The sequence below is a fragment of the Leptosomus discolor genome, chromosome 1 (assembly GCF_034619465.1).
Source record: "Leptosomus discolor isolate bLepDis1 chromosome 1, bLepDis1.hap2, whole genome shotgun sequence".
Taxonomy (NCBI): domain Eukaryota; kingdom Metazoa; phylum Chordata; class Aves; order Leptosomiformes; family Leptosomidae; genus Leptosomus; species Leptosomus discolor.
The window spans coordinates 83,852,921-83,867,416 of NC_141391.1; positions in this window are offsets into that span (position 1 = coordinate 83,852,921).

A 14,496-nucleotide genomic window follows, 5' to 3' on the forward strand; every position below is an offset into this window, starting at 1 on the left:
AAAATAAATAGCAATTTTTTTTCCTTCCCCCACTTCTTAATTTCCACAGAAAATCTTTTATCTGGGCCAACATGGAATGCCTGTACTTTAAATTGGAAGAATTTTAATTAAGCCATGTTTTGGCAAACACTCAAAACTATGGCAAGATTAGCTGAGGTTTTCAGAGACGAATGTGACATTTACAGTCCTTTATTAGCTGTTTTGTTGTTGTTTTTTTTTAAAAAAAAGGCATACAAGAAAAAAAATATGTTTCTTTAAGGACGTTTTCTTGATCTGCACTGGCACCATTTTGTAGCCTTAAAAGAATGATTCTCTGAAAAAAAATTCCCAAAACAGAAAACACAAACCTAAGAAATACTTTCCATCTAATGCTAACAATATTAAGAGAGGTTAATTTCATTTACTTACATTTGTTTTCACTTTCCAGTTTTCAGGCAAAAATGCAAATGCTAGAGAGTTTGGAATAATCATTGTAACTCTCATGTTTCCCTTCTTTCTGCAAAATTGAGCCCGTTATCCCAAAAGAGATCTATAAATGCTATCTCTTTTTTAAGGTCGTTGGTATCTATGTTTAGCCTACACCCAGGGCTAAACAGTAACAGTTGCTTCATCACCCAATGACCCCTCATCAGCCAGGGAGAGGAATCAGCAAAAATGAGACCAGACCCGTGGGCAGAAGTGAAACATTCAGTGAAACACCACCACCATCAACAGAGCTGTTACTCAGTCAAACGAACATCCAGTCATCACAATCAACGAGAGAGCAGTCCTTGGGAGAAGCCACAGCAGGAGGAATCCCAGCAGGAACCCCACAGGAGCTCCCCTTCCTCAGCAAACCTTCCCCCTTTATGATGACCATGACATTATGGTACGGACTACACCTGTAGCTAACTCAGGTCAGCTGCCCTGGCTGGCTTGAGCCTGCCTAGCATGGCTGGCCTACGATTCTATCCCAGCCAAACCAGGACAATTGGTAAGCGCTCTCAGAAACAAAACACCTCTGGCTAATAAAAGTCCATAAACCCACCACAACAAACACGCATTCCTTAAGGTATTTCTGATCAAAAATTGCACCCTATTTATGAAGGGCTGTAGGGCTCAGCTATGTGATTTAAAAGTCCAGGCAATTATCTTTCCGGAAAAGTAACAATTCACACAGGTGAAAATTCATTCTGATTCTCCTCTTGGTCTAACACCACACTGCTACAGGACCATGCATTTCAGAATATTTATTCCTAAAATGAGTGGGTGCAAGAAAAGCATCTGCCTTCTTTATGGAATTTCTTCTAAAAGCTAGGATGAACAATGTTTTATTTACTGTGCTTGCTTTGCTTAAGAACGTCACACTGAGTCCTTATCCTTCAGCAGCCAGATGAGAATGTCCTGTTGTCAAACCGGATACATTCACAGGTTACTTTTAGAGCATTTTGTCTATTTTTTCCACTACTTAAAAATCCGTTTTTTAAATATCCTTAAGCTTGACAAAAGCAGGTATCTCCTACATTTTATGTATTTCCAAAGAAGACAACATATTCTTTTAAAGCTCAGAAATGGTCTCCAGTTCTCCTAAAATGTTTCTAAAAAGGACCTTGATGACTTTACTGAAAGCTCTGGAATCCAGCTGGCCGATTTGTCTAGCTGACTAGCTCCAGTTGTTAATTTAAGGGAAAGAAAGACAAAAAGCCAGTTCATGCAGACAGAACTGTGATGCTGGTCCTTGTCCAACTACTTTTTGTGGCTTTTTTGTTGAAAGTGACCCTTGAAAACCCCTTTTACATTTGAATTTTAAAAATACATCTGTTAAAAAAGAAATTACAGAAATGTTTTACATTGGGGTGGAAAAGGGAAAGGAACACTTTAAAGTCTAACTTAGTTCTATGTCTGTGCTTTTTCAGCTGCAGAATAAATGGAAATAAAGAGGTTTCCTCAAGGAAACAAAAGCTATAAATCTAAGGCAAATGATCAGAGTCCTCTGTTATTTTCCTGTTATGTCTCTGGAGTCTTCCCAGAAGTAGATAAATCACTCTGTTGTAATCCGAATTCTATTTTCAAAGCAATTTAGCTCCTTTGACATTTAATTTTTACATGTCTACACTGACAGTTAATAAAAGTGTTTATATGCATTCTGTATACAAAATGTGACTAAGTTATTACATAGAAACCCATAAAGACCACTTACCATCTCTTGTGCAGTTTGTTCTGGTGATCAAGGTGAACTAGAAAAGAAAATAGTAGCTTTTTAATTCATAAAAATACATGTATTAAGATGGTCAAAATCATTGAATATATTTTGCTTAAACTTGAGTACTACGGCCTAGAGCTATTAAATTTCTGTTCTCTGTTGGAGCTAGTTGAAGTCTCTTAGTTATAGTTTTTGATTATCACCAGTAAAAATCCCATTCCTTAAAATTCCCCACTACAATACGAAGGTTAAAAGGCAGCCTTCTACACAACGCGACCTAAAATGCTGGGACTGAACACTTCTTTTCCCACTACCCGTTTCTATTTTCTCCCACACTTTATGCTTCTACAACCTTTATTTTCCAAATTAATACCAAACAAAAATCATAAACTTAAATGAAACACAATGTTCTCACTTTTTAGTCATGTCTGCACAGAGACATCTACAAAAGAAGCAATTACCATAAAATGATTAAACCCATTTTGACTCCAAGTATTAAGATTTCTGTTTAAACCTATGGTGCACTTACAACCGCATACAATCCCTTCTTTCACTTTATTTCTCTTTTTTTTTTTTTTCAGACCTCTGATCCTGCCTCCCATAAAGAAAACACAAGCCAATTTGGGTTGCAATCACATCTTTTAAATTTGAGGAAAAGGCTAAAGGAAGAGGAGCAACCGGAGAAGAAAAAAAAAAAAAAAGTATGGGAAGAGCAGTAGAACAAGAGATCTATAACCATCAGGCAGGATTTATAATTACCATCATTTTCAGTGTGATTTATCAGCATGAATCACTGAGAAATATTCTGAGTCCTCTTCCTACCTGACAATTATTTTATTACATCAAGACGTCAGCTGCTTCATCCACATATTTCACCTGACACTCATCCACAACTTGAACTTTACGTTAGGTGAATGCCAGCGAAAGGTAACAGCAAGTCAGTAAGCTAAACTACCATTGCTACCCCTAAGACATGGCCAAATGCTATTCCCAGCAATGCTGGAATACAGCCAAGACAGCACTTACAACTGTTGTAGTTTTATACCAGCATAAAGCCAGGATTTTTCAAAATGCGTATGAATACAGCACATACACCACTCGTGTTCTGCTTCATATTTAACAATACTGATTAAACGGCAACTTTTTGCCTCTTAAGACAAGCTGTATTGTATGGAAGGAGCATAGGGATAGGTCGTGTTCAAAGAAAATGCAAATCACGCAGCTCCCACAAAGGCAAATTACTGTCCTTTGCAAAGCCCACCCTAAGCTCAAACCCATAGACCCTTGGTCACCCCAACCTGTCTACAAGAAGCCCTACATACATGAGCAGTCCCATGGCATCAATGGGACGTCTCGGGCAAGCAAAGGATTGTAGGATCAGGCGTTAGGCAAGCAAAGTGTGTGAGTTCATTGTATTCTCCCCTGGCTGCTTGGAGAACGAAGAAAACCTACTGCTGAAGTCGGTGTGAAAACACTGCGGTGACTTGTAACGCTTGAAACCCACACATACATGAAAGACTCCTGGGCTATCCCTCTTTGTTCATTTCAAACATCTCATTTCCCACGCTAGCCCTATTCAAAACTTTCATCTCCTCTCTCATGACGTACACATATACTTTTTGTCCCTTTCCCATACACATCTGGATATTGTCAAGGTTGCCGTAACGGCTTTTCCTCATACTTAGAAACCTAAGGCCATGGTAGCCGATTCTTCCATTTTCCACTTCAGAAAAAGTATGTGTATTTCATTTTCTTGTTCACTCTAATTGCTATACAACAAAAGATTCTTTGAACTAGCTTTGGCATAAATATAAATCAGGTTCAGAACTTAAGGAAACACAATTTTTAAAGCAGAAAGTGGTGAAGTCTGATACTTTATTATTAATATGCAACATGTACATGTGCTCTCTGAAGGGCAGGGAGGGGAAAAACCCTGGCAAAACTATCCAACTGCATTAGTTTACCAAATATGAAAAACCTGTTTTGCCAAACACAGAAACTTTAATTATTTTCATAAATTATTTATGAAACATTAGATTACAAATATAAAGCAGAGCATAACAATGTAGAAAGCCGGGACACTAAATTAAGAATGACTTTAGTTTTATTTTCAGCTGAATTACTCTTCCAAAACAAACTACATAAAATACGAAACACCACAAGAAGCAGAAAATAAATCTGCTAACTCTACTTCTATAATTTGTACCTTTAAAAATAAAACATGGAACCAACCGAACATACAGAACTCACCAGCAAATGTACAATTTAAAATGAACAGATTTGTTTGCCTATGCTGACCATTAATAATGGAAAAGTCATTTTTTGATAAATGTTATTACTTCCTTTTCTCAGTTTCAAAATATTTCCCCACTGATAATTAAATATGGACGTACTCTCTTTCATCAAAACATGCCTGTCTCCTTACCAAATTGGGGCAAATAAGAATTAGTGAAAATAAATCTGATCAAAGCAATGACAGCATTTAATTCTATTGGAGTCAAAAGATGTCGAGTCAAGGTTTGTCATATTGTAAGACACAACCATGAAATACTGTTTTTCATAACTTGGTAATGTAATTCATACTCTGGGAGCAAAGCTCTCTAGTGGTGCGTTGGATAAAGTGCTGCCACATGGCTGCCATACCGGAGGCAACAGGTACAGCTCAGAAACACCGACCGCTGCGGGATCAAGGAGAGTTTGACTTTATTCAGAACACCGATGAGCACAAGACTAATTAACCTGTTGCATGGTATTAAGGTAAAAATGTATTATTAAAGGAAGGTGAAAACCAAGGTTTCAGTCTTTACCACAGCAAGTGCACCTGCCACAAGTATTAAGAGATGCTCAGTAAAATATAACAGAGTATGCAAACAGGAATTACTTTTCCAGGTAAATTTCTCCTGATTTCAGCAAGTCGCAGTGCAGACACTTTTTTCAGCTCCAAACCGCTGCTGGCATTTAAAGCCAGAATGTGTAATTTCTCTGAACCCAGGAATAAATACTAAGTGTTTCCACAACATCCCATGGCAGAAAGTTTCACAATTTAAGGTGTTAAACTTGTGCTGTGTATTTTGAACTCACCCTACTACACACTCTTTAAAATACCTGAAAAGTTCAGTAAGAAAAGCATGCCACATAACAACATCAATAGTGTGCATCTTCCCACAAGCACCTATTTCATTTTATACTTCTTATGCTTCCTCTTGGTGCAGAATTACGGCCAGAAGAGGGAAATGTCTGGAAAGTGTTTTGACACTGTGCTTCAGCTTAATACTGAGCATTGCAGGTGTTACGATGTTAACTTTAATACTGAAGTGCCCTAGCTACAATCATGCAGAAATATAAGCCTGCGATTGCTGAGACAGTTGGCAGCACAAATTATTACCCTTAAAAAGAAAAAAAAAAAAGTAAAAATTCCCAACACTATACACTGCATTCTTGTTTGTGAATGGCTGTAAATACAAGACCTGTCCAGCACTTAGGATACAGTTATGGCTGCTCATCGTCCCAAGAGGAGACTCAGTTGAGGTATGAAGACCTACCTATCGCTATGATGTCTTCACAGCAATGTCCTTACACCAATAGTAGTAATTCCTGTGAATGGAAGGGAAACAAATTACACATACACCAGAATTACGTTCACTGCAGGGACAATCCACATTTAACCACCAGACCTGCAAACATAGCATGCAGATCAAACTTTGGCATATGTATGATGACCTGAACAGAGCCTGAGACAGTGCAATCTTCTGCTGCTCCCAAAAAGAGGGTGCTTCTTCTCTGACATCCAGGACACAAAGCCAGAAGCTATTTGGGCCAAAAATCAGAGGTCAGAAGTGAAGTGCTGAAAGGTGTACAATTATTAGTAGGCCCAGTTAACTTGTGTTTCATAGATGGCTTATCAGTTTAGTTGTAAATGAGGAAGAGGATGAAACTTCCATACTATTGCTTCTGAAGCGAAATTCATTTCCTGGTTCCACAGATGCGGTGCCCAGACTCTGGTCAGGGACTTCAAGGATGACAAAACCGATGAGCAGTTCTCGCCTCTGCCAATTAGGGCAAACAATTAAATCTAAGGGCTGGCAGGAAAACAAGCCTTTATGCCCAGGCTCACCTCAGCCCCGACCCCTCTCGCCTCAGCTCCCGCACTCCCGCCTCAGGCCGGAGGCCGACATTTTGCAGAGGAAAGGCAAGGGAAAGCCCCGAGCCCGTACAGCCGATTTGTCTGACATAAACACCACCTCTCCGCCCCTACCAAGCTCCGGGGCTCCGAAAGCAAACCCCCTCCCGAGGTGTTCCCTTTCCCGCTCACGCCACCGCTCGCCCCGGCTGTCCGTCCCTCCCCGCCTCAGTCGTCCCGCCGCGGCCCGGCGAGGCGAGAGGCCTGGGCCGCAGCCTGCGCAGCGGCACCGCCATCCCCGCACCCACCCGGGCAGCCCGTAGCTCCGGCAGGCAAGGGGAGCCGAGCGGAGCCCCCTCCGGTGCTTCCTCCCACCCTTCCGGCGAGGACCGGCGCGGCGCGGCGAGCGGACGTTCCGCCCGCCGCTTCCGCCTGGCCCCTCCCCGGTCCCGCGGCGCCATCTTGTGGGGCTGCGGGGAGGCGCCGGCGGGGGTCAGGCTCCCCGACGGCGGTTATGGCCCCCGACGCGGCAATCTGCTCTTTCGGGGAGGGGGCTGCCCCGCGTAGCCACCTGCCCCTCATAGAGCTGGTGGGGCGAACTCCTGCTGTTCCGTCCACCCCCTCGGTACCCCCGAGCGTGTCCAGTACTGGACAAGTCCAGTTGTCCCTCAAGACCTGGGTGTGCTGTGGCGGGTGGCACTGAGATACCTTTGTCCTCTGATTGTTATTATTTTTTCCCGATTTCTAAACACCCTGTTCAGGCTTTGTACTGCTACTGAGCCAGTGTTTTGTCCGGATCACATGTGAGCGGCCGGCAGAGCAGGGATTGCCTGTTCCCTTGGGTAGCATTGTACGTGGTCTATCTATGTTAAATTTGCCTGCTATTATCCAGTGCCGTAACACTGTTCTGTGTATCTTCGTGGACAGTAAACCCCTCAGCTTTACCGACCTGAATATCGCCGTGCCCTCACCAGCACCTGCCACGCCACCATCCGTGCCCTTCTCTGGACAACACACGGGTGGGCTGTACAGTGAGCAGGGCTCCCACCACTGATCCTGGCAGGAGGGGCTCCACTGGGGCTCCTATCTCACCGTCAGCTAATGGTTATTCCTCCTCTCTACTTTCCTTGCTTTTAATTAGGACTTCCAGTTATGAGAAGCTCACATTTTATTCCCATTTTTCAGCTCTTCTGCTATGCTTGCTGCCCTAGCTGCTTGCCTGCTGAAAATCCCAGCAGACCATATCGAGACAATTTCCCTTCGTTACCTGCTTGAATTAAAAAACTCCATTGTGAAACATGTTGAGTCACCATCCCTTAATGTGTTTAAAGGTCATTTAGATGTGATGCTTGGAGATACTGGTTTAGCGGTGTACTTGGTAGAGTAAGGTTGATGGTTGGACTTGATGATCTCAAAGGTCTTTTCCAACTGGAATGATTCTATGATTCTATGATTTCACTTTAAAAAACACACATGTTAGGTCTCCTTCATATAGCAAATTTCTACATTTATCTCCCATATATCTACTGAAGTTATTCTTTGAAATAATTTCTACCAATTTGCCTAGTATAGGTATCAGAATGAATAGCTCATGAGATTTTCAGATTTTTTAGGAACCTGTTTTACTAATGTTGTCGTTAGCTACCATGTGCTTTTGTACTGAGAACTTTAGGTGATGCAACTTGTTGATACTTGAGTTCAAGAATAATTCAGAGTTAATTCAGTTTTGTGTTCCTTTGAGAATGCTTGGGGAAATACTCTCTGGTCCTGCAGATCTGCTGTCGCTCAATTTCTCTGTGTTGTCATCTCCTTTGCAAACAGTTCAGGTGAGAAAGATCCTCTCAGCATGCTATCATAGGAACTTCTCCAAGTTTCTCTATGATGAATACAGATGGGGAAAAAAACCAACCAACCAACCAAACCCAAACCAGCTAATCCAGCTATTACTTACTAGCCAAATTTTGTGAATGTTCAAATTGGAGCAGGCAGCAATAAGGCACAATAAGCCAAGATGTGAATTGATCCCATATTTATTGCTGTTGTATCCTTTACCTGGTGTATTTTTCCTTCCCAAGATCGTTCTGATCCAGTTTATGGCTCCCACAACAGCAAAATTGAAACTTTGAATTGTCTAATCAATGATACTTACAGTGGATAGATCTAAAACCATTTGTATCTATGTACTGAATCTGATCACCTTCCCACCAAGCTGCATGGTGGTGCAGTTGCTGGTCATGACATTGAGGTGTACGTTTTTTCATGAACAGCATTTTTATAATATCATTATATCTAGACACTATATATAGACAAAATTGGGCAATGCTTTATTTGCTGTCATCAGTATAAAGCCTCAAATTCAAAGAAGTATACACTTTGCTGCAGCAGTTTACTGCTTTAGCACTAATATGGTAGGAGTGCTAGAGGAGGCATTCTGGCAATGATGTCCCTGCAGTAAAACACGCAAGGGTTTAATTATAAGAAGTAAATACACTGAACATTCTCAGCATGTTAAGAGCACTAAATCACCTCTCTTAAAACACTTGCAGCTTCTCCATCACCTCTGTATTCTTCTTCTCCAGCTACTGTGTCACTGTATGGTTTCCTGTGGGAATTAGGCATCCGTGTAGAGCTGGGAAGTGTAGATGCTACAGTGGAGTTTAACTGTGGTCCTGTTCAGCCCCTGCATCATAAATGTTTTGTGATTTCCCTGTGTGTGGCCAAAAAATTCGTAGACATCCTCTCCGTCTCCAAGGCAGAAGAGGTATATTACGCAGTTGCCAGCCTGCTTTTTCTCATAAGCACCCAATGCGCTCAAGGACTTTACCAGCTTTTCTTGCTCCCCTCTGATCTGTGTATTCGTACAGACAGATCTGGTTGCTTTGTGCTCACACGTTGCTGCTTCTTTTACACATGGCAAACTGACGGCTGAAAGTCAGGGACAGCAGAACATCTAGGTTAGCTCCGAGAGTCAGTAGGTTAAAAAAGGTATTAGGCAAATCATCCAAGGAGTATCTGTTAGTCATCAAGATACAGTTCTGGCTTAGAAAGTCCCTGTGCACTAAAGAAGAGCTGCTGTACGCTTGCCCTGTTCATTCCTGAGGACTCTGATGTTGGCCTCAGTGTAATGGAGTGGATAGAACTTCGGCTGGACTCAGTGAAGTGATCCTTCTGTTACATATGTTTTAAAACGAAGGCACGCAGTGCTGCTGAACTGCTGTACTTCGTACGGGAGGAAGGCACCAAGGCAGGCTGCACAAAGTATGGCACGTGTGTTGGTTTTATTGAGGCTATCAATCTCAAGCAAAGACTTCAAGTAACACTTTACTGATGCTGCTGTGTGGATTTTGAAAATGTGATTGTGCTGTTCTTAATTTTGTAATATTTCAGTTTAAAAGATTACTTTTTTGGGTAGTGTTACTTATCATGAAATGTACATTCTCTTTGTTCACTGCTTCCTGCGTATTCCCTTCTACCCACCTTACTTAGGGATGTTTGTGATTGCACAGATACTCTGTGTGTGTAAGCACATAAAAAGTGATCTATCTTATGGAATCTACACGAATACCAAATTAAACAAACCTCTGATTATATGCATTTTTGTGAGCAGTGAGATCAGTACTTTCTGCCTGCGGAGGACTGATTTCTTTCTTTGTGTTTTCACCTGACTGCTTTAACTGGATCCCTTCTGAATCTTTCACTTCACAAAATGCCTGCTGCTGTAAGAGCTGTATTTTCCTTGGAAGCCCATGTGGATCTTTCAGGATCAGAGGAGAAGGAGCAGCTTGGCAGAAAAGTTTACTTTTAAAGGCAACCCACTTACGCGATCTCTCACACAACCCAGCAGTAGAGAAGGTCTCACATTAATTCTTGATTTGTAAATCCTTTTCTTTTACACCCACAAAACATGAAAAATGTAAACTGAGTCTAGAATGAAGTAAAGACCCCTGCAGTTTCTTTCCCAAAGCTAACGCTGGTGAACAAAGGGTGGCTTCTGTTGATTCCAATGTGAGGTCTTCCCTCCCAGGTTTGGGACCAGAAGCATCACAGGGGAGGTTTGGTTTTATTGATCAGTTGTGCCAATGGTGTTCCATAATGCAGCACGTCCATCTTGAGTTACTTTCTCCCGCTGCTGTGTTCCTTGCAGCTTTCAGCGTTGCTCCAGTGGTTGAACATTAGTCTCGAACCAGGCTGAAAATAAGGATGATATTTCCTGGCAAGAGAATTAAATGTTAGAATAGAACAGCTGTTAGAGTGGGGAAATTTCCCCATAAGAAACAGCCTTTGCAGTTTCCAAGTCCAGACATCTTAGAGAGCATTTTTCATCTACTCAGATTCATTAATTAGCCAATTAATTTTAACTTATGCTTTAAGAAGCAAGGACTGTAATGACCAGAGGTGCAACACACTTTACTGCTTATATAAGCTGAAAAGAGCATTCTGGGCTTCCAATCTGAAAGAGTGGTAGTTTCCAGCACAGGGGGGATGATGATAGAAAGTCAGAAATTAGGCAATAACTTCTTTTTCTTGTGCCACTGTTCAAGAAATATACCCAAATGTGGGGTTCTGTTAAACTTGCGCAAATTTGTGTGTAGACCATTGTTTTTCAAAGATTGTGTTATTGTAGTGTTGCTCTACTGAGTTAAGTATAATTCGAAATAAGTGACCTTTAGAACTGTAGACTAATTATTGAGTGGTCAAAGCATTGAATTGATTGACCCTTGTTAAGACAAACTTTTTTTTTTTTTTTTTTTTTAGCAGATTTTCAACCATAATGCAAATACTATTTTTGGATTAAAACAAATTCTACTTAGGTCTAGATCTTGTGTAACCTGAAACTACAGTTCATAAAATGTATAGGAAAAGATTGGTAACACTTTCTGGGGTGTGTGTGTTTGTTTGCAGGAGGCTGCATGTGAAACTTCTCCTACTTTAGGTTTCTGAGAAGGGAAAGGGACAGGCTATGGGAGGCAGAGTGTGAGGGAGAGGTAGAAACATCTTAAAGACAATTTTACTGCCAAAGAAAATGAAGTGGAGCCGGACTGCTGGACCAAGTGTCATCATTCTTACCCAAAGGCAGATGTAGTTAACAGCTGTCTTTTGTAGCACCTGTGGCCTCATTGTGCATGGATACAAGTTAATGAACTAAAAATCAGCAGCACCTCTGAAGATTTTCCCCACTGGGTGAGGGGGTAGTGTTCCTTTTGCTGTCTTTCTATGCTTACTTACAGTGTGACAGTGATCTTCACACCCGAGCTAGTCACTCTTCAGATCCCATTACAGCCGCGGGCAGAGCACAGTCATACTTTTTGGGTGCTGTTCAACTGATGTATCTTGGTTATCTACGTTGGGGTGAAGTGAATCACACCCCAGAAATGCTTGTTTCTTCCACTGATTTTCGAGTAAGCCTGAGGAAATTCTCACGAGGTGCTCTTATTCCGAATGTGTACGTTTAGCCAGAAAAATCCCATCGAGAAAAACAATAAAAGTACAAAAAGTTGATAAAGGAAAATGTGGCAACACCGATTGTGAAAGATAAAAGCCCACCGAAGCCAATAGATGGCAGCATTGTAAATGGTAATGCAGAACCCTCTGCCTGAGCCAGAGGTGCCGGGAAGTCTAAACTGAATGCTCTGGAGGAGTAAAGGGTCTACCAAGTAGCCCTGACTCGTGTGCCTCTGGCTTGCTAAAATATACAGTCTTCTTTTAGCTTTCAGGTGGCACAAAGTCTCACTTTTTCATGAAAGCTAACAGAGGGACCTTGTGCCATCCGGATTTCCAGAGTCTGAAAAGCAAAAAAGGACTAGGCACACAGCTAATTCTTAAATTTCTATTTCTGGAGGCTTAACGCTGGAAAATTTGGCATAGCAGCTTACGATGATTTAGATCAGAATTTTATGTGGTAATTTTATGCAGTATACACACACAATAAAACGTTATAATGATACATTTTAATCTTGTCTTTGAATTTTATTCTGTTGGTCTGTAGTAATTGGATTTATTTTATGTATCTGTTAGTTTTGGCATTATTATACAGCAATAGCATTTAAAGTTTTTAGTTAGGAAATACAGGTGACACTGGGCTATTTCTCTTGTCTAGGAAAAAATGGAATTGTTTCACGTTTGTGATCAGTTATTTTTAATTCACAAAACTTATTAATAATGTCAGACGTGCTTTAAATGCAGGCAATCAGCAGGTAACATGTGAAGAGGCCACAGGAGGAATGAAGACTGTAAAGACATCAGAAGATGTGGCCCAGGTTTTGATTCCTTTGCCTAAGGAGAGACTCAATGCCCTGATCGGCTCAGGGAAGAGTTACGTAGCCAAACGGCTGTGACCACAGCAGTGAGGGATGGGACTGGGCCTCCTGGTAAACTCTGTGCTTGTTCTGTCCAGTCTGAATAGCTTTTCATCAGCAATTCTCCCGGTTTAAGTGTTGCTGTGTACAAAGTGAGTGTCTACTTGATACGAGTGCCTCACACCTGAATGCGGCCCCAGGAAAGTGTGTTGAATCAAACTACATGTGGGTTAAACTGGCACTGTACCTGACTTCTTTATTGCCCTTCTCCTTCTGGATTTTTTCGTGTTTTTTTTTTTTTTTTTTGTCTGTTTGTTTTATGTTTGCTTTTTTTTTTTTTGTTTGTTTTGTTTATTTTTTAACATTACTAAACCTCAAAAGGTTCCCAAAACCGTATAGGATGCACAGACATATAATGAAATACACCTCCCCCCTTATTAGAATGTAGTCCACAAAACTCATGATACCCAAGTTAATGCTCCAAACTAATATTTAATCCACTCTGTTGTATGTTAGAGTTGTAAGACTTTGCAAATGATTTCTGACTAGTAATGACTAAATAACATTCAGCATTTTAATACAGGGTGGGTTGGGGTTTTTTCCCTGCTTTGACAAACATGGCATATTAGGGATGCAGGTGGCTTCCTAAAAGAATTTTTTAGATTTTTGTTGGTTTTGTTTATATACTGAATTTCTTCATTGGTCTTTGAAATGTCATGAACTGCCTAGGAGGTATGGGTATACAGATTCCACTAAAATGAGAAGGCATGTAAGTGTGGAAGGTGTTTGTGCAAATCCCGTGGCTTGCGATCAGGTGTGTTCATTATTGTGCATATGTGAACTTCTGCATAACCTTAGAAATCAGCCTTCGATTGACCAGAGGTTAGTCACAGAAGTGCTGGATAATACTTTGAATTCAATTCAAATCACTTGGCTACGTACTTTGTCAGAGCTTGTAGCTGTCTGGTTTATTAATGTTGTCCTCTGTCAACTTCCTTCTTTTCTTCCTTTCTTCTATTATTTCTTGTACCTACCTGTTGTGTCCACAGCTATTAATGCTGGCTGCTTGTTTGTGAGCCATAGCTCGCCCTCACTTTGAGTTGTTATTGCAGACTGCCTCACTGATGGTGTTTCCACAACCTTTTGAATTTCCACAATTGTAAATGTCTGTGCTCAGTACAGTGGGTGATAATAACTCTACGCAGAGCTGCACCGAGATCCTGAGACAGATCACAGCATGCTGACCGATCTTCCTGCTACAAGAGGGCTTTGAGGAGGCAAAAGGCTTTCTCTGTGTTTTCTATATCCTCTGCTATAAAAGGCTTTAGTCACAGATACTTTGAACTGAGACTAGAAGTGCACTGAGAAGCAGTGCAGAATATAGATTAGGTGTGTACTCGTGTTGACCTGCCCCAAGTAAGGGGAGGCTGCCTGATTCTGCAAATGCATTGCTCAGTCTGCACAGGACTGAGAACGACAAGATGCCTGTTACACTACTCCAAGAGCTACAGAAAGTTCTGGATACAAGGACAGGAGATGGCAATGGCTCTTGAGATAGGTGCACAGGTGGACTGCAACCCAGCAAAGTCAGTCTCAGCAGCTTCTTCTAGCAACCAAGGACTTAGATGACCCACTGGCTGTGGGGCCAGCACAACCCTGAGAGGTACGGCTTTGATGGAAGAGCCACATCTCAATGGCTCATAAGTCTCCTGTAGTCAAGGAGCTGCATGTGGCTCTTGAGTATCACTGTTCCTGAGGTTTTCCAGGGTAGTTCCTTAGAGGTCAAAATTAAATCTGTAAAACTTGAAACTGACTCAGGAGTTGACTAACAGGGAAGAGAGAGAAAAAAAATACAGATGTAGCAGAGGACATAAGTGCATGACTTCTAGGTGTTTAAT